We start from the raw sequence: 25,841 nt of genomic DNA on the forward strand, positions 1-25,841 counted from the left end.
TTTATGAAATACTAACTTCAGCTGTAGTTGCATGTGAATTGGGGGAAAGAAGATTTGACTTTATAATCTTTTGTTTATTTGTTTGATTGTTCTCTATTTTAGTTTAGATCTTGTTTTGCGTCTTATTGTCAAACTCTTATTCATTTTTTAACTACTTTTGATTACTACTCTGTCTGACTTGTCCAACTCTTTTCTATAATTTTGCTTTCAACGACACTGTTTTTCAGAAGCTTTTTTACAAATTGGTGCAAGTTTGACAAGTCTGTATTGGTTTAATTGGCTCATGGGGGTAAGCTAATGAAGGATTGATTGATTGATTGCTGAAACGGTTTGAAAACAGGCTCTGGTTGTTTGTGGTGACTTATCACCGAATGATTATTCCCAACTTGACTCTCCTTTAACTCTTTAATTCATGGCGTCTGTCTTCTACATATTCCTATTTTAAAAAGCTATAAGAATTAATTCATTAAGGATGCATCTATTTTGTAGAAATACCTAGGCATCCTTCTGCACTAGTGCAGGTCAATAGGGGTAGAAATAATGGAAATGCTAGTGTAAGATGGGGCACAGGTATGTTTACCAATGTGATTTTATACTGTATATATTGTATCCTATCTACACTGCAACTTCCTCTATTGTTTCTACTGGTGAAGTTACGCTGCAGCAGAAAAACTCATAGATTTTCCCATGAACACAGGCCTAGGTGATGAATCATTGGTTTCATTCAATAGTTTCATTCAGTAGCTGTAGGTTTCATTCATTCTCCGTCAAGTTATAATTGCTGTTCAGTGCTTTGCTTTTCCAAATGAAGCATAATTGCATTTTATCAACTAAACTGCTCTGTGATTGCTGGGTATAAAGCAGAATGAAAAAATACTAGTTCTGGCTATTTTAATTTTGGAAATTAGAGGGCTGTTTATTTTAGGTGACTACTAGCATTCTAAATTTGATCTCCTAAATGGCTTCAGGCAAGCAGCCAAAAAAATGTGGAAACCTTCTTGGCTTCTGCTTTAGATTCTCTGGATGTGCCCTCTTTCTCACTCAGCAGCCGTTCCAGCTTTTAGAGCATTACTCAAGATATTCTATACCATAGAAGGCAAACTCATAGGTGCAAGCTGAGAAAGATTTAAAAGTTGCAGGTAACCTAGCTGACATTGAATAGAAACTAAAAGTAGAAGCACAGAAATGCTGATATGTCAGGTTCGCTGCATAGAGCCCTTCAACAATGTTAATAGAAAATTTCTAGCTCTAAACACTCTGAATTTGCCTTTTTATTAAGTGCTACCTTAAAATATGAAGGCAATACTGAAATGGCTCATGTTTCACTGAAAATATGCCCTAATTTCTTAGTTTTAAATCATAGTTCAGGTTCACTGATGCCAGAATGATTTTAAATTTAGTGTTAATTATACTAATCTATTTCTATATTTAATTATGAGGATTATGTAGCCAAATTTGAGGAAATGAGCCCCTGGAGAGAAAATTTAGGGAGGTAGGAAAACTTACCCTTAACACTAGAGCGGTGTTGGGAGAATATGAAAAGGTTCTTTTCAGATACTGGAGCCAGCTCCTCTACCCTGTTAAGTCTGTGTTGTGCCACTGTGCTAGTGAAAATCACATTTAAAGTCTTTTAAAGTGGCCAGCTAAAGATTCTTTTTGTGCTGGGATATCACAAATGATATAGATCTGCCTATGCTGGCTCTATGCCATTTGCCCTCAGCTACTGGGATATGGGTATGGCCAGAATGCTTTTGTTCACCACCCAGCCGCAGATGGCATAATGCTACTTTTTGAAACCATTGCAGTTAGTGCAATTTAGAGCAGTCCTGAGGTGGCTCTAAATTGCTATTTGGGATTGGAGGATCAGGAAGCTGCAAATATGGCATACAATCACTTCTCTAGTCATGTTAGCTGCAAATAGTTGGTGTCCAGGATCTAGTCCATCAAGGGTGGATGCTCATTTGAGCATTATAAGCCCTTTGAACATTTTAAGGTCTCTTAGCATTAGACCTTCGCAACCTGTTTCGATCACTCACCCATCCATCTAAACTCCAGAACTAAGTAAAAACAAAAGTACCTTAACTTTAACAGCAGCTAAACAGGAATTCTGGCCTTGATGCAAAAATTACTTCCTGAGATTCTATGACCTGTGGAACACAGGAGGTCAGACTAGATAATCATAATGGCCCCTTCTACTCGTAAAAATCTAAGGTTGCAGCTCAGTCCTGTTCTAACACTACTTGGTGTGTATGGAGCCTAACATTGTAAGTAATGGGTTCAAATCCCACACGCTAGTATTAGGCCAAGATGTTCACCCTCAGTCTCCATTCAGATCTCCCATGGGGAAGGAAAATTGTCTGCTGTCACCAAGATACTATCATCCCCTTCCTGAGAGTACGTGGAAGGATGAGTAAAGTTAGTGTGATGCACCTGTATTCTCCTACCAGCCCTATGGCAATAACTAGTAAAAGTCAGGTGTCATGAAGCTGTAACATCTTTTCCACTGAATCCTCTGCATTAGGAAATCCCCCTTTATGAAGGGTCCAGGAAGTCCCTAGTAGAGCAACTCTACAATCTGTGCCACTGAAGAAGACTTAATAGCTATGGCAGATCCTGGAAGATCATCTGGGTTTGGGATGGGGAAGCTATGGCTCATTCTGCTATAGAGCAAACTCTCTGTCCCACACCCCATCCCCAAATGGCTCGGGAGAAATATCAGAATATAGGAATTGCCATTCCAAGTCAGACCAGTGATTCTTCTGAGAGTAGCCAGTGTCTTCAGAGGGTGAGTCAAGAAACCCTCTTACGGACAATTATAGAATAAGGAAAACAGGATTTGGCCCTATACTCACTCTTTAAAATTATTCTCTATTTAAGTTTTAGATATTTTTTGCTTCTAATTGTTTGGGGTTTTTTTGTTTGTTTTTGTGGTTTTTTTTGTTTGTTTGTTTGTTTTTTTTTACTACTTTGACTATCTGTTTTCTGACATGTCTAACTTTTTTAGGAGAAGATTCTTCCAGGCATTTAATGGAAAGTTTGTGACCTGAAACATGAATACTGATATCCAGCTTTGTATAACAATCAACGTTCTTGTCTTGGATGTAAATATCTAATTCTTTTTTCAGTCCTACTCTTGGCTTTAGTAATATCTTGTAACAATGAGTTCCACCGGTTAAATTAAGGGCATGTGTTTTAAATTAGCATTTACTTTTGTTGGCTTTAATTTTTCCTTCCAGTTTCAATGCTAAACAAGGATATTGGCATCCTTAGGGTACCCTGCTGTTAACTTCTTTCCATGTTAAAGTGGGATGTTTTATTATGCATACTCCTCCATCTGTCTCTTAGCCAGTTTCTAATCCATGATCTCTCCCAGAACTTAGTTTCCTTAATAGCTTATTTTGAGGGACTTCATTGTCTATTATTTTGCTGACATACTGGAGAGCCTCACAGATTTCCTCTCCAGAGACCCTCCTGTGGGGGTGAGCCAACTCAGCTTTTAAATCTGAGAGAGATTTTGATGCCAGTTCTGACATCACTTAAGCCTCTTCAATCTGTCCTACATACTTATGGTGCTAATTATAACAGTATCTAACCCCCTCGCAGTCTCTGGTGTGTTTATTCTCTCAACACCCTTGTCATAAGGTTAAGGTACTGCTATTATCACATTTTACAGAGAGGGAACTGACATGCAGAGAGACTGACTTGCCAGAGTTCACACAATTAGTCTGTGGTGGAGCAGGAGTTGAACCCAGCTCTCTCACAGTCTAGGTTTACATGCTAACCACAGGACTATCTTGCCTCTGAGTTATCAGGTCAGTCTGAAATGTGCTGTGGTAGAGCAACTGTTGAGTTTAGTTTAATAACCATTGTTAAACTTGTTTGTAATGTAGGTAGGGCATCTGTGCCCCTACTTCCTCGCCCTTGCTTAGTCACTACTCTACTCTTCTAGATACTGCTAAAACAGTCTTTAATTGAGTGCTGATCTGAGATTGCCACATGAAGTGGCAGTTCATTCTGGGTCAACACAAAACAAGCTCTGGAGCAATATTATGGGTCCAGCAATGTACGAAGTGGGTTGATTATAAAGTACCAAAAGGACTGATTTACAAAATGACAACAGCTTTGGAGGCTGTTCTTTGCCCAAATAAGGTCACGCACCGCTATTTGAAATGTTCACCTGTCAGTCTGACGACAGATACCTTCACCAAGATATTTAAAATAGCTAAATATCCCAACTACCTCTGAAACAAGGTATCTTCTCCAGTTGAGGCATGCAGGCTTACTATTCACTTCATTGGCATCCTGCTCTGTTGCTCTGTTGGGCCAGTTGCATGGGAACAGATTCTGCAATGCATTTCACTGAGTCTAAGCAATGGGAAAGCGACACGCGTAGTCTGTTCAGATGGAGCAGTGTGTTCCCTGGAAGCCTAATCAGAGTAAACAGGTGTGAGCGGCTGTTCATGCTATCAAAATACCCGATTTGTGGCTCCTTGTTCACTTCATGCTGCTTTCCTGTTCTGCTGTGTCTGACAAGTCAAAGTTACTTTAGGACAGAGGGGACCTTTAAAAGAAAAGCCAGCACTTTTCATATTTCTCCCCTCCCCCTTTTTTCCCTTTCTTTAAAGTAGTTCATGGAATTTACCCCACCAGGTGTGCCTCAACAACTATCATGATTTGTCTGACAGGCAAAAGTTTCCATTGAACTAATGAAAAAGTTTTACTTTATTTTAATACATACATAATTTTCTCACTCTTGTGCTAGATGTTGCCAGACTCTAATTACTGCTGTCTGGCTCATTTCCTGTGGCTTGACCCTCACAGATGTAGTTTTCATACCAGGAAGAGCTACATCAGTTCCAAGGAATAGGGAGTAGTGGTCTGGGCAGGAATTACTTTTATAAATGTCTGCTCACCTTTCTAGCTCTGATCTCTTAATAAACATCCTTTTAAATTGTGATCCTACTATATATAATACAATTACTATAATGATTTATAAACCAGTGCAGAAACCTACAGTGCTGTTACAAATTGAAACTCAGTGGGAAGAAAACCCAATGATGTTATCTCCCACTAGGTCTAGGTTTGGAACACTAATGTAGCTTTCTGCATTTCTTGATTGATCAATTATAAAGACATGCAGAAAACTACAATGAAATTGCTCAAACACTGCCCACTATGACTATTGTTTGTCCAGCTACACCATTGCTAGCCCTGTCAGGAACCTGAGGGTAAACAGGCCACCAGCTGCACTGGTGTGTGAAGTGCTCACGCTCCGAGCAGGAAGAGAGAACAGTGGTTAAAACACCAGCAGCCCTTCTGCAAACTGAACAGATACCAGTAGCACTGTAGGCAATAGCAAAGAGGGTTTTTTCTCTATTTTCACCAACTTTCTCCTAAAGGCCCCAGTGAAGCTCAGGGCCCTGCTACACCGTACAAACACATAGATACAGTCTCTGTCCCCAAATAAATGATATTCCTATTAGGGAAGACAGACAGACAAAGGGTGGCAGGAAAACCAGGGGCACAGAAAGATGAAGTTACATGCTCAGTGTCACACATCAGGTCAGTGGCAGTCAGCAATAGAATCCAGCTCTTCTGGATCCCACTCTACCACACTGCAGCTGGGAGGAAGGAGATGTTTATCCCATACCTGGTGAGTGAGCAAGAGGGTACGCCTCTGAGAACAAGTGGTCCCCCCCACAAATCTGCTGGAAGCCAGGGCCATCCTAGTTAATTGTTTATATTTATAATGTACCTAAAAAGAACAGCTTAGCCATTGCTCCATGTGCTTTCCTAAATCAAAGATACACCTGTCCACACTAAGAATTTTCTCAAATTCTCCCATCTTCCTCTAGTACCAGGCATAGCAATGGTAGGGGATATTAGTGTAGACTGGACCATACTGTAGATAGCATTTGGGTGCTGTTGCTACAGCTTCCACTGTTGCTATTACTGGTGAAGCTACACTGGCTGTGAATGAGGGTCTCATTTTTCCCAGTGTAGGAAAGGCCAGTAAAGCATGGATTGGGGAAGGGAGCTAGTGGAGTGTTACAGGCTGAGAAGATGGGGATGTGACCAGAAGAATCTGAGGGTATGGCTACACTTGCGAGTTGCAGCGCTGGTGGAGGCTTTCCAGCACTGCAATTAGTAAGTGTCCACACCTGCCGGGCACATCCAGTGCTGCAACTCCCTGGCTGCAGCGCTGGCCGTACACCTGGCTCAGCATGGGGAATAAAGATTGCAGCACTGGTACTGCAGCGCTGGTCATCAAGTGTGGCCACACACCAGCGCTGTTGGCCTCCAGGGTATTAGCAGATATCCCAGAATGCTTTTATAAATTACTCTCTTTGTTTTGTTATGCAGCCTCTCTTTGTTTTGTTGTGAACTCAGAGCTCCATAGCTCCCGGAGCTGCTTATCTACAAACACAGCTCCTGTTTGCTGTGATCAATATGTGAACAATCAAATGAGATAATGAGGCAGGCAGGGAGTGAGTGTTTGCTTGACAGAAACGGGGCAGAGGGGAAAGAGGGAGTCCGTTGGCTGCAGGCTGTTTGCAGTTAAGAGTTAAGGGTAAGGGATCGGGAACATGTTCTGATTTTTCAAGGCAGGAAGGTAACACACAGTGTTGGCTCCAAAAATCCACTCTCTCTCTCTCTCGCCCGCTCCCTGCCACACTACGCCCCACCCCACCCCCCTCTTTTGAAAAGCACGTTGCTGCCACTTGAATGCTGGGATAGCTGCCCATAATGCATCACTCCCAACAGCGCTGCAAATGTGGCTACACACCAGCGCTGGTAGCTGTGAGTGTGGCCACACACCAGTGCTGGCCCTGCACAGCTGGACGACCAGCGCTGCAACTACCAGCGCTGCAGATTTGTAAGTGTAGCCATACCCTGAGAAGGTTGACACTGAGTCTGTTTCTCCCTCACAAGAAATCTCACCCTCCAAGCACTACGTTAAGTACCTTTTTATTATCCCAGTTCATTCTATTCATTTGCACAGAAGCTGAGGTAATGTTGGATCTTTGTCCAAGAGGAGTTTGCAAGCAGCCTAGCCAGGGGCAGGTGCTACTGAGGTGAATGGAGCAACTAATAAACCTAGAAAATGCTGAGCCTTGAAAGATTCCAAAAATTGTTTAATGCCCTATTTGTAATCCTGTAGATTTTTTTTTAAATCCGTTTTATAATCACAGTAAACCACTCCAGCTTGTGCAGCAATTGCTAATTAAGCCACTTCTCAGGTACAATGGAAGCAATTGGTTTTGCTTCCTGCTTCACTGCACACCTCATGTGTATGTTAATTAGCAGTACCGCACCAGCAGTCTGTTGCTTAATTTACCCTATCAACACTATTCAGTTCATAATCTGTATTAAATATTTATATTTCTTACTTTTGTCCAATCTTTAAGGGCCTCTGCATCCCTGTCTGAGCCCCAAGTCACTATTTTTTTTTTACCTCTGTTCTAAGGCCACCAGTGCATGTATGAAAGACTGGATTTGATTTCCTTCCAGACCCCATCAGTGTTGCTCCCAAGGTTGAGTTAATTGCCTCTACAGTGCTCCTAGTCCCTGCTGGCCCAAGCTGTAAGCCTGGTTCTCCACTGCCTTGAACATTATGCAGTCATTGCACCTCTGTAAAGTGAGTGTAAACTGCTGTCTTTCAGAGTGGTTAATGTCTTACACCCCTCTTTCCCCGCTGCCCCTTTGCACAGGTGCAAGGAAGGGAAGAATGAGGCCCATGACTGAACTCCAGTCTCTTGCTTGGCAAAGCAGAGAGCTGAGCCTGGGCATCTTAATCATACAACCCATGTGTAGGTGTGTTCACATTTTTCCCTTGGAATTGCAATGATCTACAAAATCAACCAAGGGGTTTGCAAACAACTTTAGTTGTCTCTGTCAGCTTTTGACTGTAAATCAGCATTAACAATTTCTTTAGACTACAAATTCTCCAGGGCAGGGATATTACCACCTCATTTGTCAGGGTGCCTTGCATCCCTGATGCCCTGTATGAATAGTCCCTTACATCATGGATGACTTGTTTATGGTAAAGGTGGAACTGTTAGATCACCTTAGCGCTGTGTAGTAAAACAGCTGGGGATGTACTAAGCCACTTGGGACTCCTAAATTTTGCAGGTGGAGAGCTTGAAAGATAGGGCCATGATGGACGTGGCTTGTGGTAGACTGCGAAACATGGGCTAGTAAGGCACAATCTAATGGAGAATTTAATCTTAGCCCTGCTGTGATGTAAGTGGGATTGGGAGGGAAGGATGATGCAATGGCATTGCTGAATAAACAGTGCTACACAGGGTTTATTCAGAAACCTGCTGGATTATCAAGATTGACAGTGCCATCACCAGCCTACACAAGGTCTGGAGCCCTTCCTTCAGTTCTAAAATGTAGTGTTGACCTGATTTTTCTGTCCATGTCGCAGGTGACATTAGCCAAGGGCCATGTCTCCACTAAAAACTTTGGCTGATGCAAGTTATGTTGCCATAAAGCCACCGCAGTTAGCATATTGCTTGTGTGTGCGCACATACTTGGCTCCTTGTGTTGGCGCTGCGCTTGGGTCGATGCACAGGGCAGAGCACTATGGGTAGGTAGCCCAGTGTGCAACCCACCACTGTCCAGTGCAGTGTCTTCTGGGATGTTTTGGCAATATATGGTGGGGCAGAAATGAGGCACATAGTTGACTGGGAGCAAGGGGTCAACTTCCCAGCATGCAACTTTCTCCATCCCATAATATCATCTATATCCCTGGCTCAGCAGGTGCATAATGACAGCTGAAGGTGCTCTTGGTGGATTGAAGGGACACTGACATTGCTTACCCACAAGACTGAATCTCTGTGAAAAGAACATCATAGCTGCCTGCTGCGTCCTGCATGATATCAGTGGGGAAAAGCTGCCGCCAAGGTAGAGGGCGGAGGTGGAGCGGCTGTCTGCTGAGTTTGAACAGCCAGACGTGAGGGCTGGTAGAAGAGCTCAATGTGGAGCTATACGGCTCAGGGAGGCTTTGAAAGAACACTTTAACAGTAAGCCACAGTGTTGTGTTGTTGTGGTGGATTGTTCTGCACTTGGTCCTGCTGTTTTGAGGCCTGTTAGGAATTGTGTGGTACTTGTGTACATCTCTGAATAGAACACTGCCAGTGCACCTGTTAATTTTGTGGTACTTGCTGTTCATTTATGATTATTACACTGTGTTTGTCACTGATCCTATGAGTTGTCACACTGGACAGTAACAAGCAAGTGAGTGCTTTTGGTGCCATTAGGCATTCTGCAGTATATGTTGTGAACTAATAAAGATGAATTATTTTCCAAAGATTAGAATTTTATTCAGTAACAAAACCAGTGTGCAAAAATCTGTGCAATTTAAAAGCAAATACATTAACAACATAATACATTAATGGAACAGAACTTAGCAAGGGGAAAGAACATTCATGTCCATTTTGGCTACATGTACAGCAACCATGGCTTTCACAGGTCAGTGTATGTAAAGCTGTGGTGGTTCTTAATGTTCAGTGGTAGGGATGCAGCCCATGATACCATGTAGAATGTTGAGTGGGAAGGTGTATGAAGATGCTATAATGAATTTCTCCATGGACTGCAAAGGGAGGCGGGTTCGTGATTGTTGAACCTGTAGATCCACAAGAGTCTGCAGCCGGAGAAGCCTCATTATGTCCTGGTGCATCTTCCTCTCCTCTTGCTGCTGGAACTCCTGGACCTTTCTCCTGTCCGCTGTTTCCTTCTCCAAGCTGGCTGCAGCATTCATGCTCCAGGCCTTCTACTCATGATCTGATGCAGCACTGGCTTGCAGGATTTCATTGAACATGTCATCCCAAGTACTCTTCTTTCTCTTCCTCATCTGGTGCAGGTTCCGTGAGTGTGGAGAGGGAACTCCTCCAGGCTGCAAAGGCAGCAGCTCCAGATAAAACATACAGAAGTACCATTGTCATTATAGTAAAAATGAAAAGTGAAAGTTGAGATTCAGAACTTTCTTTCCTGGCTCCCCAACACTTCTGCTGTGGCGTGCTTCTGCATGGTGCCACTCACAGCACCAGCCACGGTAAAAATGGTCATCCGCGGCAAGAGAAATGAGGAGAGAATTGCTCGGTTGCTTGAAACTATGAGTATAAGGCAATGGCACTGAATACTGGCACCTTTTCCACAGGCAGTGGTGAGGTTAGCTGATATTTCACTCCTGAGGGTACCAAAGGCACAGATAGCACAGCTGCTGCTGGCATCCCAAAGCCTCCCAGGGCCTGTATGCTGCTAATCTGCTTACTGCAGTGGTGCCTATCAGTTATCATTAGGGTGGCCAGATGTCCTGATATTTAACCCTTTGTCCCACGTCCTGATCAATGTATGATCGGGACGCCATTTGTCCCAATATTCAGGTAAGGAGGCGAGCAAGAGGGAGGCACTGACCCTGTGGGTGCTCTGGGGCTGGAGCACCCACAGGAAAAACTTGCAGCCAAGCTCCTCTCTCCTCGCCTCCTTCTCCTCCCCACCCCCTCCAGTGCACTGCATCCCCACTCCTCCCCGCCTCCAATGCTTCCCGCCGCCTAACAGCTTTTGGTGGCACTTAGCACTTTCCAGGAGGGAGGGAGGAGGAGCGGGAATGCGATGCACTCAGGGGAGGAGGCGGGGTGGGGATGGGAGAGCACCCACCTGGCAGAGGGGAAGTCAGTGCCATAGGGGTGAGTAGCAGGCAGGGGGGTGAAGAGGCAAGTGGCAGGTAAGCGAGTGAGCAGGCAGGGAGGCAGGCAGTGGGTGGGGGACTGAGGAGGGACACAGCAAACCAGCGGTAGGCCAGGGAATGAGGTAGGGCGTGGTGAGGGAATGGGACCTGGGGCAGAGCCTGGGAGGAGTGGGGGTGGACTGTGGGTGGGGCTGATACATTGGGGTGCTATCCCAATATTTTAGCGTGGTGATCTGGTCACCCTAGTTATCATTGACCGGCGCAGGAAAGTGTTTCTATTGTGGAGAAAAAAATAAGGCTGCCATCCCTAGACACCTTTGGGAGAGGATTGCGGAGTAGCTCCTTGGAAGTTGCATTGAGATCTCTCAGGTGGATTGAAGGGGCATCCCTTTGTGCTCTGTATGGCCCCCCTTGCACAACTCTACAGGGGAATGAAAAGCAGATAACTCTTTGTTGTACAGCTACCTCTTCTAATAGTAGTAAATGAATGAAAAGTGGGGTGGGGGAAGTGTCATCAGTTCATCAATACGGTTAGACACTTACCTGAGTTTCTTTCACCTGCACTGGGCTCGCCTGTGCTCGACTGCCAGGACTGCATCAGACTCTCAAATGTGTCCTGGCTCGAAGCATAGCTGGATCCCCAGTCACATGTCCTCCGTCTTCCTCTTTCACATCCTCCTTGTCCTTGTTGTTCAGGCCAAGGGCCTGTGGCTTGGGCTTCTCAGAGGTATCCATGGTGGTGTGCAGCATATTAGTGGGTTCTCTGCCAAGTATAGCATGCAGCTTTTTGTAAAAGCAGTAGGTCTCTGGCTTGGCACTGGGTCAATTTGTTGGCCTTCCTGGGCTTCTGGTATGCCTGACACAGTTCCTTCGCTTTCACATAGCGCTGCTGCTGCTCTCTGTCATACCACATTTCCTGCATTCCCGGGGCAATCTGCTCATAAATATCCATGAGTGGCTATTGCTGGTCCATAGCTGTGTTTGCACAGCCTTTTCTCTCCCCCCCCCAGCCCAGGAGATCCAATATTTCCTGTCTACTCCAAACAGAAGTGTGTCTGGAATATGTAGCAGGCATGGTTGGCTTGGCAGTTGCACACAATGATGGAGAGCTGCTAGGTGTGCTCACCAAACTGGACAATCAGGAAAAGACATTTCAAAGATGCATGGGGCTTTAGAGTGGAGGCGGATCTTCTGGTCTCTGTGACGGAGTTCACAATTGTGACCAGAGCAGTCAGTGTCGGGCATTGTGAGACAGCTGCTGGAGGACTGTTAGGGTTGACATAAGTAACGCAGTGTCTACACTCATATTGCGTCAACCTTAGTACATTGACCATGGCTCAATGCTACTCTTGGAGGTGGTGTTACTCTGTTCCTGTAACAGGGCACTTACATCAGTGGGAGACAAATTTAAGTGTAGACACATGCACAACTAGGTAGACACAAGGCGGCTTACATCAACCTAACTTTGTAGTGTAGACCAGGCCCAGGTAACAAATCCATAACTAATTAGTGTGTCCCAGGCTCTCTTCTTTCTTCTGAAAAAGGAATGGACAGGAAAAAATATGTGCAGGAAATGTATACGACAGAATGGGTTAGAGAATAAATCCCTTATCAGGTTCAGCTTCATATAATGGGGAAGTGGGAAGGGCAGATACAGTTTTATTTTGTTATATAAAACTGTAATTTCATTTATTTGTACATGTAGCTGTAGAGGGCCTGATCTGAATCAAATGAAGTCTTTCTACTGACATTCAGTGGGATATGGATCAGTCCACCAGAATAAATTCAGAATAACTTCATTAGAGTTAAATTTGTGTTTAAGGCATTGCATGTGAGATCAAAATTAGGCCCACAGTGATAATCTGAAACTCAGTGTTCCCAAAGTACCATCTCCTTCCATTTAAATAGAGTTAAAGTTCAAACCACCATGATACATCTTCAGAATGTATCCTTGTACTAGCAAGTAATGCAGTGTTTATTACTATAGAATTGCCAGCATATGGTTACATTGTTTAAATAGCTTCTGATTCTTAACTGAATATAACAACAAAATCTGCAGGTGGGCCAATGTGCTAATCAATATTTCAGTGTTTGTGAAGACTCTTTAAGCTGTAGGGAGAAAACTGCTTCTTTCCTGGTTTAACTAAATATTTTCTTATTTTTTATCCTTTCTGTTCTGTGATGTGTGGTCTCCAATAGCTCACCATCTTGAAAGGATTTGTGATAAGGATAAGGATTTGTGGTTTCTCCAGTGCTGCTTCTAACTATGGGCAGCTTTGGACCTAAATCCAGTTCACCCTTCTCTCAAGGTTACACTAGTCTTTCCATCAGACATTATCAGCTGTAATTAATTATTTTTTCCTCCTCCCATTACGGATGCCGGGGATTAGTTATGATCAGCCAGTTATGACCAGCTGCTTGCACAATGGAGATGAACTGCATTTCAATTTATTTTTATCGCATGTTCTTCTCCAGGCTATATCATTAGCATTTTCTTTATCATGAGCTGCTGACAACTCTGGGGAAAATTTTGAAAATCATTCCATTTAGAAACTATTTTGCTTTAAAAAAAATCTGAGATGCACAACCGTCTCTAAACATGATGTTTCTATTTCAAAGTTTTCCAGTCGGGCCTTGTCTGTGGTTGCAAAATTCAGACCTGTAATTCATCACCTGTGGTAACAACAACGGAAGTGCTAGTGGTGAAAGGGCTCAGGTATCTTTATCACCATGTCAAGGTTAAACAGCAAGGTGGTAAAAATACCTGTGTTGTGTCTATAAAAGTGCTTCCACCATGGATAATTATGCAGGTGAATTTTTCAAGTGCATTCATCCCCCAAATGTCTGTGGGTCTTTAATGCATTGCAGGCCAGATGGTAATGTTCATATCGTTAAGGCACTTGTAGGCAGACAGAAATGGCTTAATGGCATGCACAGAATCTGTTCAAATCCAGGAGGAGATGTTTCTAGGGGAGTCTGATGTCCGCTGTGATGAAGAAAGCAAACATGATGTTTAGAAGATGTCAATGTAAATTAAAGAAGGTGGGTACCAGATCTTATTGAGATTCATCTGCTATATCATTGCCATGGAAAGGAAACAACTGTTAATGAACAGGATCCAGCTCTGAGAACAAGGAAAGTGATGCTAAACATTAATAATGTAAGTGCTGAAGCAGTTGGTTTTACTGGAAAAGGGAAGGCCAGTTGACCTACAGTAACTGAAGAAATGTCATGGTTCAGAGAAATTTATAAATCAGGAGAAATGAGATCATGTAGGCCAATGATAACAAAATATGAAAGACATTCTTGGCCAATTGGCTTTTTCCTGTCCAGAGAATGTGCTGTAACATTCATGTTTTACTGGCAGACATGACTGCCTCCAATGAAAGCTAACATGTTTTGTGGTGCAAAGATGGGAGCTCTTAACGTTCCCGTGCAAAGTGATTACAAAAAATTGCTAAACCTAGTGTCCTGAACATATTTGTTAAACAATCCCCAGTGCAGTACTGGTGCCTCCAGCAAAAGGGTAACAGTGACATAGCTAATGGGGAATGAGGAAGAAACAGACATTCAAAGGTCCTTCCCCCAAAAAAATATGTTGCAGGGGTTCTTTTATCTGTTAAGCCACTTGCCATATGCAATGCTTCCAGGCTTCTGTGTAGCAAACCTCTGTAATGGAAACTGTCAGTTCTGTTCTGATGTGGATCATGGGGAGATGAATTCAGGGTATTGGAGAGCAGAAGCTCACTAACTCTGAAACTGACCAGATGCAAGCTGACTCACCAATTTACTTTTCCTTCCTACTTCTAACAAATAAAATAAATAAAAATCTAGTGCTCAATCAGGAAAAAAAAATTCCTTGGGTCATTTGCAGCCTAAGATTTGCCCTGCCCTTGCCCTCACTGTTAAAAATAGTTATGAAGAGTCTCCATCCCACCTTTTCCGCCAGTAAATAAGATTCTCATTCTGTTTTCAGTTACAGTGCCTAGCACCACAGTGGGCCCCAGAAGCAGTGTAGGAAAGTCCTGCTCAGAGTCTGCAGCTCTAGGCTAGAGCATGCCCAGTACAGATGGAAGTAAGTTGGATAGTTAAGCAGTGTGACAGGCTTCCAAGGGAGTTTGTGCAATCCCCAGCAGTGAAGGTTTTTAAGACAGGTTAGATAAACCTAGACCATCCCTTATAGGTGTTTATTTGGTCCTGCCTCTGTGCAGGAGGCTGGACTAGATGACTTTTTAAGGCCTCTTCCAACCCTTTATTTCTGTGATCCTATAATTATTGGATAATTTTGCTGTCAAACTCTAACAAGTCTCTACTGAGCATGTGAGAACTGAGATTTTTTTCAAAGGCTTATAACTGGGCCAAATTTGAATAGTTTTCACAGGGACCGCAAATGGCACATCCCTGTCACAAAGTCACCCTTCTGCTAAATTTCAAGTCCCTGACCCAAGGCGTCTCAATTACACAACTGCAAGAAATTTTTTAACATGGGCAAAAAATGTGTTTTTTCCCTAATTGCATTCTCAGAAATGGTTGAACCATTTTAACTGAAACTTTCCAGAACAATTCAGCTTTAGGCAAACACCTGGCATGGAAATGTTCAGCCCAAATGGTTGAAGTTTGGCAAAATTATAAGAACTGAATACAGGGTCTTATAATGGATAGTGTTGGGCAACCTTAAGCACTACCAGTTCCTTCTGTAATAAATAGCTCTCCTGGACTTCCCTTGGCATACATGGAACACAACACTACAAGCTGCTAGATAGGTATACCTAGAAAAATATTGTATAGCATTACTTGAGAGAGAGTATGTGATCACATAACAGACAATATGATCTCAGAACAAAGAGCCAGGAACACGTGTGGATCTGTTTCCATCCCACCTGTCACTGAATTGCACTAATCTCCTGTTTATATGTTTTTCTTATCTGCATACTCTGGACAGTATTTACTCACCCCGCAGAGAAGCTGAGAGATTAGTCTGTTTAGACAATCTTCTCTAGATACAAAGTGTTCCATAAGGGAAAGAGTTATTTCATGGTTTCTGGAAGTTACTTGAGTATTGGGGCACTAAGGCTGAGAGAAGCCCCAGGAACAAGAGAATTACATGAAAGTGACTTTTTCCCAGTTGGCAGACTGGCTATGTCCACACATTCTTTACATATGCCTCAGGGTGTGCATCACAGAGAAAGGAGGTGTGTGTAACAGCAACATCCTGTTTGCGTGCAAGAGCAGGCACCTCTCCCAAGTCACTAATAATTAGATGTGGGGGGAGGTGGGTAGGGGAAATTGTGTGTAGAAAATACTGTTCTAAAATCCTTTCCTATAGTGAGTAGTTAGAGACAAAATTATGCAACGTCTGGCATTAGAGTTCTATTGAGAACACTGATTTATTTTTGCTCGAGAGGATAGGTGCTGTTAACTTTTCTGAGGGGAAAATGGCTGACAACAGACTTGCAAAAAATAATTTTTTTGTTGTTAATCCTGTGGCAAGGCTGTTATCATCTTGCTTTTGTTTCCTGTTTCTCCACTTCACTCTTCTTACAATTAAGTTCAAGTGACTCAAAAGATAAACCACAACCACAGGTCTGTCTATGGTAGCAATCCCCCAAGCAACTCAGTGTGAGTCTGACCTTTTCACGACATCCTTTAACTCTTTGTGCTCCATGTCTTCCCTATTTTGCATGACTAGTGTGACCGGATGTCCCAGTAAAATCGGGACTGTCCCGATATTTAACCCTTTGTCCTGCATCCCGATCAATGTACCATTGAGACGCCATTTGTCCTGATATTCAGGTAAGGAGGGGTGTGGGAGGGAGGCGCTGACTCCGTGGGTGCTCCATGGTTGGACCCCCCCTTGGGGAAAAATTACAGCCAAGCTCCCTCCGCCTTGTCTCCTTCTTCCCCTCCCAGTGGTCCATGTCCCCACTCCTCCCCCCGTCCAGTGCTTCCCTCCGCATAACAGCTGTTTGGCGACACTTAGCGCTTTCCAGGATGGAGGAGCGGGGACACACCACACTCAGAGGAGGGGGTGGAGAAGAGGCAGATCAGGGGTGGGGACTTGCGGGAAGTGGGTGGAATGGGGATAGAATGAGGGCGGATGCTTGGGTGGGAAGAGGCGGGGGGTGGGCAAGCACCCACCCGGCAGAGGGGAAGTCGGTGCCGCAGAGGTGAGTGGCAGGCAGGGGGGTGAAGAGGCAAGTGTTGGGCAGGGCGGGGTGAGGAGGCGAGTGGTGGGTGGGGGACTGAGGGAGGGATGCAGCAAGCCAGCAGAGGGCCGGGGGATGAGGAAGGGCCTGGTGGCGGGGGTGAGCGGGGTGAGGGCGGGACCTGTGGCAGAGTGGGGGTAGACTGTGGGCAGAGCTGATGGCACCCCAATGTGTCTCGATATTTTAGTGTTGTGATCTGGTCACCCTATGCATGACCTCAGTGGATGTTGCAAAGTGATCTGCCACTACCTTTTTGTATCTGCTGACTGGTACCATGTGAATCCTTGCAAAGCTCACTGCATTCTGATGGGAGTCACGGAGCCTGGCTTATTTAAGTCAAAGGGAGTTTTGCTATCGACTTCAGTGAGGCCAGGATTTTCATGCCCATCTGGTATCTTGGCATGGAGGAAACCTAGAAAACAACAGAAACTTTATACCCATGCAAAAAAATGCATGAACTTTTTTGTGACTTTCAAAAGAAAAGTAAGTAAAGAATCACTTATAGCATCGCAGAAAGCAATTCAAACATCTGAATACTAGCTCATCTCCTACAAGTCCTTATTTACCGGCACTGCAATAATTCCATTTATGTATTCAAGATTAATTCTAGGATAATCTTAATGAGGAAAAAAAAAACCACCCTAAGAAGGCTATAGGAGAATATTACAGAGAGTGCATTACACTAATAGAAAACTGAAATAGCTCACAGACAGACACACTCCCCTCTCTGGGTGGAGGTTGGAGGGAAATTAATCAAATATTCATATAAGTTATGTCACCTTTAAGTGCCATAGTTACCCTTTGATAAAATGGGGATAGTCATTATTCTGCTACTTTGAAAAATGCTGTTGATGGAACATGCGATATAATTCTCTTCTCGTGAGGTTGGTTTTTCAGCAAAATAAATCTTTGAGTTACAAATTATTGCCTTCCAAATTTTCTGCACTTTAAGAACCTGGGGTGAAATTCTGGTTCCACTGAGATCAATGGGAGTTTTGTTATTTATTTCCTCAGAGTCACAATTTCACCCTAGATGTGTAAATGTATGCATGAAAATAGGAAGAGTGTGTATATGTCTGTAGTGCAGGGGAGGGGGTACTGGGGGAAAGATGGGAGTGGCGCGTTTACATCACATTTGGAAACTTTAACCATCAAAGGAGAGGGAGTTAGAAGAAATTTGGCTTTTGGAGTGTGTGAAGGTGCTTGACTTGATTTAAGAGTCTGCAGAGACATCTACCCATGGGAAACAAGACTCGGGGAGGAGCAATGAAGAATTCAAAGCAAGGTTCTGGCTTGAGCTGGATACTGCAAGAAGCAAAGTAGCATATATAAATTCAAGACACTCCCATTAAAAAGAGGCAACCCTAGGAAGACTTCAAGAAAGCCTATACAAATGAAATATAACTCTGAGGGCCTATTGTAATTATGCAAAGTGTGGGCCATTAATGGTGGTTTGGAATCTTGATGGCTGTAGAGGGCCTGATCTGAATCAAATGACTGTGGATGGCTCTGTTTTCAGCAGGCCTTCCTGTGAGTCAGGCTGGGAGGAATGAAGGCTTAGGGTCTTACAGTGACATGTGATCATATCACCTGAACTGGAATCTATCTTTAACCTTGTGTTTTTCCATTGAGAAGGAGGGTGGGAATCCAGAGGGACAAAGGATTCCCACCTTATGCAAAAGATATATAAGTGGGTGGAACAGAACAAAAAGGGGATGGCCATCATGAGAAATCCCCTAGCTACCACCCGAGTTAGAACAAGGGCTGGACCAGGGCAAAGGATTGTGCCCAGACTAGGAAGGCATCCAGTCTGTTAAAGAAACTTATTGAAACATCTCTGAGGGGTGAGATTGTATCTGTATTCAGTTTTATTACTGTACTAGACCTAGACTTGCGTGTTTTGTTTTATTTTGCTTGGTAATTCACTTTGTTCTGTCTGTCACTATTTGGAACCACTTAAATCCTACTTTCTGTATTTAATAAAATCACTTTTTACTTATTAATTAACCCAGAGTATGTATTAATACCAGGGGTGGGGGGAGGGCAAACAGCTGTGCATATGGGTCTATCAGTGTTATAGAGGGTGAACAATTTATGAGTTTACGCTGTATAAGCTTTATACAGGGTAAAATGGATTTATTTGCAGTTTAGAACCCATTGGGAGTTGGGCATCTGAGTGTTAAAAACAGGAACGCTTCTTAAGTTGCTTTCCATTAAGTCTGCAGCTTTGGGGCACGTGGTTCAGACCCTGGGTCTGTGTTGGAACAGACTGGTGTGTCTGGCTGAACAAGACAGGGTGCTGGAGTCCCAAGCTGGCAGGGAAAGCAGGGGCAGAAGTAGTCTTGGCACATCAGTTGGCAGCCCCACGCGGTTTTCTATGATCCAACCCGTCACAAATGTAACCAAATTATCCTCTAGCAACTCCTCCTAACATTTTGTTGCAAGGGTAGAGGGAAAACTGCCAAGAGCTGGACTTTATCCAACCTGTTTACTCTCTCTCCCCCTCATTTTGGAATGCAACAAAACCAATGTGTCTGCCAGCTGGTTAGTGAATTTTGCACAACAACAACAACACAAAAACAAAAGAACCACATGTTATCAAAAGTATCAGACACTCCAAGTACAGTCAAGGTAGGCTGCCTCCAAGATGGCAGAACTTTGTTACTATTGTAATTCAGCCGATCAACCTATGGAAGCCATACTTCTGGGGAGGGACTGGAGAATTACCTCTTTGCCACATGGTGTTATCTGCCTTGATGCTTTTCATGTGTATGTTTGAAATCTATAATCTAATCATCTAGTCTGGATGAACATTGTCTTCCCACAGGGCCGCCCTTCTCAATGGGCCCTACTTTCATTGAACTTTGAGAAGAGAATGTCAAAACAGCTCCCTTGCCTTAATCAGACAGATGCACCTTTCACTGTTTGCTCTTTTGCTTCTGAGGTGCCAGCCTTGGGAGCCATGTGGCAGTGAGATTTCAAGGGATATAGAAGAAAGAGAGTTCTTTTATGTCCTTTAGGCCATGGATCTGACTGGGGAAAACAGTGGCAAAACTAAAATAATAACAGGAATATTACAAAGATTAATAAAATACACTTAACAGGTATAGGGATATGGGACATGAAACAAAGTGGCCTTAACAGTTCAATAAGCTGAGACTTCATAGGAAAAATGTCACTTGAGTCACTGTTACGTAATTCAGAGGTAGTGCAAGCCTGTTCTGAGGAAAGGCGAGCAGAGAGAGTGTGAGATGGCAAAGCTGAAGCCATAATGTGTGTCAAATCAAGTTTTGTTTTCCCTCTGAACTGTACAAAGTAGTGAACATCCTGAAACTAAGGTGCATCTCTGAAAACAAGTGGTTGAGACACAGTGAAGAGGGGGAGGGGGGGGAGAGAGAGAACAGTTATAGAAAAGCTCCCAGGAAAACCTTGGTGTACTGTAAATAAGGGGCCTGACATGCTTTTTTGCCAGCTAGCTCACCAAAGGTGAAGGAAGAGTAGGAGCTGGCAGTCCCTGCATTCCTTAAGGTTCAGGGAATGCAGGAGCTGCTATCCTGGGATTATCTTCCACAGCAGAGGGACAGGGAAGCAAATAAGCTCACCTCTGCACAGCCACCCAAGGGCATCTCCTGCTCTAACTGAGGTATCGGAGCCTTGAAGATTGAGTTTTGCTGACCACATCCTCCTCCTTAATTCAGATTCGTATTGGGCTTGAGGGTGGGAAAGGATCCTGAAAGTATGTGGTTCTGAGTGAAAGTGCCTTTTGCTTTGCATTGCATGAGACTCACAGATGCAGACCACACTACTGTTTTTCATTAGCTGATGAACATTATGAATATATTTATTAGGGAGCTCTCCACTGATAGTCTATGCACCTTAGCTAATAAAAATAGCAGACTTCAAGGCAGAACAATGCAACAATGCACTGTATTGCAGGACTTCAGAAAAAAATAGCATTCTTAGAAGCAACTCTTTTATGGAAAAGTCCTTTAGAATTCAATAGAAATAACCTTTCTAGGCTTTTTGAATTATCCCAAAGTTGTTGAATAAAAATTTTTCTCTCTGGTGTATATTTCTATGGGATGTTAATAAGAAAAAATCTATAGAAAAACATTCTGTTAAATTCCATAGGATTTTTCTATGAAAGAGGATAGGATTGTATAGAATTTCTCTTTGAAAGTTTAACTTGATCATCATATGGCAATAGAAGACATTAATTTTTTTTTAAATTAGGTCCAGTTTTCCATTACTCCTTTGACTAGTTAAAAATAATACCTTGTGTTCATTGTTAGAGGCCTGATCCTGCTCTCACTGAGATTAGGAAACTAGGTTTTTGTCATAGTTTGTCATGTACTAATTATGCCGGTCAGTTGTGTAATCAGAGCTATAAAATATACTGCAATTAAACAAGTGCAATGTTACCATGTCTGGGAGTGGGAAACGCACTTTAGTCTGCTCTTACAGTTGGTACATGAAAAGCTGCCTTGTGTCGCTAAATGAGCTGTTGTAGTTGTTTTTTGAGTTTTAATAGCTAGAAAGTGATTAATGATTTTAAACTACAGGAGAGCAAATATAGAGATCTTGTGTATAAAAGAATCTGAATCCTCCCCACTAACTCAAAAATAACTGATTTTGTAATAATTCCTAGCCAATAGCATAGATTAAAGTCTTTGAATTTTAGTTGTTTAGGCCCAGCTTCTGCAAACACACATGAGGTTAACTTTCAGCATGTGAGCTATCCCACTGTGGGACTACTCGTGTTCAAAGTTGAACACATGAATAAGCACACGCAGGATCAGAGCCTTAGTAAGAGCATCTGTGAATCTGAGGCCAAAGTTTGTAGGTTGGGGAATAAAGGGGCCGAATTCTGATGGTATTTTCAGGAGTGAAGATGAAAATGGGAGAGAACACAGCTGATTCCTTCATCCTGAACGGATATTAAGGCCCCAGTCCTGCAATCAGATCAGCATGGGGAGACCCTTGAAGTCAAGGTGCTCCATGTGGGCCCAGTACCCTGTCTGCATGGATGTGAATAGAAGCTACTAGTTCCAGTATAACCATGTTGCTCAGGTAATTCTATCTGTCAATCACCATAGTATGTAAATATCTTCCACATAAAATCAATAGCAATGTGCCTCATGGACTTCATGGAACATCTGGCATTTCTCTGGTTTTGGCATCAAAATTTGGGTCAGAGTAGGGGGGTTGTTTTGGTATTTTAGATTTTATTAAATAACTATTTTTAAAAGTTGATTTCATAGAATTGTAGGACTGGGAGGGACCTCGAGAGGTCATCTAGTCCAGTCCCCTACACTCATGGCAAGGCTAAGTATTATCTAGACCATCCCTGACAGGTGTTTTTCTAACCTGCTCTTAAAAATCTCCTATGATGGCGATTCCATTTATTTTAGGGTGTGGTGTTTTTGTTTTTGTTTTCTTTGGGTTGGTTGGGGTTTTAAGGCAGAAGGGGTGTCAGTGCTGGGCATGTCATTCCGATGGTGGAAAGGCCTTCCTTACATGCATTCCTTTATCATTTAAGGAGATGGAGAGAGAGATCACATGGAAGCCACAATCACAGACGTACAGTAGATTCATTCATTCAACACATTCCTTCCTTTAGCAGATCTGCAGAACTGCTTCCGTGTCCAAACTGAATACACTGTCAGGATTGCCTTGTGAGGTTTGCTTTAACTGAACAAGTTTACTCCTTGTTCACATAAGCCCTGTATTTGGTTTTAATGGTGCAAGTCTGTTCTCCCCGCGTGTGTAATTCCCTTTCTTGTTAATGGGAACTGAGAAGGTACATGGTACGCAGAAGCCAGTTTACAGGTTCACTGGTGCATCAGAAATAGACTGGAAAGTGGATTTACCCGTACAGCTCAGAAAAGGTTACTATCTGTTCTTATAGCTGTACTTATTGCAAAGCTCTTGTGCTGCTGACACTGCCAGACCCTGTGATCCCTCGGAGGAGCAGGGTGCGGATTCACAGAACACACAGCAGGAGTTAATGCTGCTTCAGGCTGCATGAGGTTTACACATGTTTCTGTCCATTATGCCATTGTCTTAGGGAGCAGGAGGAAGGGGGTAATCTATTTGTCTCAGCAACTCACCCCTGCCTGGCCTGGCCCAACCCATTATTTCTGCACAAGGGAAATGCATGTATTCAAAGGGGTGGGGGAGTCAGCATCTCACCGAATAATTCAAGCCCCTCAGCAAAGCTCCATGGGGCTGTACCCAGTGGATTTGCTCCTCTGCACACACTGTACAGTATAGGGAGTGTAGAGACCAAAGAAAGTAACAGAAAGTGAAACAAATCTCTTCTTCCCCAAACGGGCGACTGGAAGGCTTGTCTACCTCCTTCAATGGGGAGCAATAGCTTGATCAGCTTTGTCCCTTTCATAGCTGCTGTTTGGAACAATAAAGCGTCTATTCAGGCATAAACATCTGCCTTAGTTTGCATCCGTTGATAATGCAGAAGATATGGTTAAACGTCACTCATTGACCTGTATTGATTGGTTCTTATTATAGCATTTTAGAAACCTTTGGAGTAACACTAGTCTTTACCCTCCATGGCATATCTCATCTGATAATTCTTTTTTTCTTTAAGTGAAAGAACATTGCATTTGTATATGCTTTGTTGGGCTATAATTTCCAGGTGTTTTGCAGACCATTTCTCCCCAAAAACTCTTTGTAGCTTTTCAGTCATGCTTGTAAAAGGTAGTGCATGTTATATGAAACTAAAACTTGAAAGGGAAATGAATTGTGATTCTAACAAGATACATTGCAAATCTAGCATTTTTATTTAATTAGTGTGTCTGTTTTACCATGTAAAATATTGTTTAGTTTTGACTCTCTACACACAGCCCAAAAATGTGAGCATCCAAAGATTTTGCTTTACATAAAATAAACATTTATGCCCATTTCAGACTGAAGTACAATGGCTGTAAAGACAGCAAGAACCCTCAGTTATGTATTATCCTGTAATTTGTCTTACTGAGCTGGGCTTGTCAAAGTGAAAATCAAGGAAGATTTCGCTCATGTCTCCATTTCATCCTGAGAAATCCCTTAGGTCTCAACTTTCCATGTGTTCGCCCTTTCCAGTATTGTCTTCCTACTGGAATGTTTGCTTGCATTTCCTTTTACCATTTTTCACAGTGAAATTGGTGCTCCCAACGTCACTTCTCTCTCTCATGTCAGGGAAGATGCTGAGAGATTAATAATGGAGAGCAGCGTTACTTTGATTTCTGCTGGCAAAGGTTCTGAGTGGGGAGGAAGTATGCAGCAAGCATGAAAAATAGAATATGGATGCTAACATTTGCGCTGCCCCAAGCACGGCGGCACGCCGTGGGGGGGCGCTCTGGCGGTCACCAGTCCCACAGCTCTGGTGGACCTCCTGCAGACGTGCCTGCGGAGGGCCCGCTGGTCCCGCGGCTCCGGTGGACCTCCCGCAGGCACGCCTGCGGATGCTCCACCGGAGCTGCGGGACCAGCGGACCCTCCGCAGGCACGTCTGCGGGAGGTCCACCGGAGCCACCTGCCGCCCTCACGTGGGACGCCGCCCCAAAGCACGCGCTTGGCGCGCTGGGGTCTGGAGCCGGCCCTGATTACAGGTCTTGTTTTAATTTGACTTTAGCTCTTCCAGATCTGTTAATTGTAATCTCCCCTATTGGAGCCAGACAGTTCTGTTTACTGGCATGAATTCCATAATGATACAGTGTATTTAATACAAAATGTGAAGCCATGTTATGAAAGATCCTATTTCAGTGACTTTCCCAAAGTGAAAGGATGATAGTTAATGCACCCGTGTTATTCCCATATCTCTGCATATTAGACACTCTGCACATGTTATACACATTTATGCACATGCAAGTCATTCTTCTAAAATCATATGAGAGAGACAGTTATAAGTAGGGTGACCAGACATCCCATTTTTACGGGGACAGTCCTATATTTACGCCTTTCTGCAGGTGTCCCAACTTTTTATTAAAAATAGGCAAATTGTCCTGTATTTTCTGTCTCTCCCCACCCCTCTACTGGCGGGTCCTGCTGCTGGCCAGATCCCTGCTTGCCAGCTGCCCACCCACCAGCGGCAGGAGGAGGAGGGGTCAGTGGCTGTCAGTGGGGGTGGGTATGCAATGCTGGTGGTGGGGTGAAGATGAAGTGCATGGGGCCAGCTGCTCCCCCTGCTGATCTGTGAGTGCAGCCCACACTGCGTGCCGGCTCTTGGCCAGCAGGGTCCCAACCTCCGTCCCACTTCCAGACGGTACTGGCTGCGCACTGTGAGCTGCAGTGGCTGATGAGTATGGGCAGGCGCCAGGCAGTGGCTGGTTACATGTCGCCTTTGCTGCCCACCCATTGGCCCTTCATGTGTTCCCCCTCTCGCTGTCCTCGCCCCTTCACCCCTGCAGCCCTGCTGCTCCTCCATATCCCCCCCACCCAGGTGGGGCGTGTCCCACTCCCAGTGCTGTGCGGAGAACCAGCCCCTGGTCAGAGTGCTCAACTCGCCAGCAGCCTGGCTGGCAGGCTCCTTCCTTCCCCCACTGCCTCTGGCTGGGCCGGTGCCCTGGGAAAGCCCAAGACCATCTAGCCCGGGGCGCTGGCCAAAAGGAGCCGAGCCCTGAATGTGCCAAAGCACCACACAGCGCTGGCACAAGAAAGCCTCCCCGCCCCTCAGCTAAGCTCTGGAGTGGTGGGGGGGGGGGGATGGGGAGGGAAGTGATTTCCAGCCTGTTCATGCCCTGAGTCTTCAGGCTCCACAGCAGCCCCCGGGGCAGGGGGGCTTAGCACTCTCTTCACCTCTTCCCCTCCCACCCCCCACTGGATCCTGCCTCAGGGAGCTCCCCTAGGCACCCTCCCCTGCTGAGCCACCTCTCTGGCTGGGTTCGCTGAAGCCCCTGCAGTCAGGTGCCTGGGTCCTGGTGCACAATGACTCTTTAGGGC

General features: G+C 44.1%; 1 long non-coding RNA gene across 1 annotated transcript in view; it reads right to left on the reverse strand.

Moving 5' to 3' along the window:
• Positions 1 to 25,841, reverse strand: part of LOC120369367 — a 47,235-nt gene that overhangs the window by 14,017 nt on the left and 7,377 nt on the right. The window contains exon 3 of the long non-coding RNA XR_005583112.1: positions 17,152 to 17,314. This is a non-coding gene — a long non-coding RNA (uncharacterized LOC120369367). The remainder of the gene's footprint in view (positions 1 to 17,151; positions 17,315 to 25,841) is intronic.

The sequence above is a fragment of the Mauremys reevesii genome, linkage group 7 (genome assembly GCF_016161935.1).
Source record: "Mauremys reevesii isolate NIE-2019 linkage group 7, ASM1616193v1, whole genome shotgun sequence".
Taxonomy (NCBI): Eukaryota; Metazoa; Chordata; order Testudines; family Geoemydidae; genus Mauremys; species Mauremys reevesii.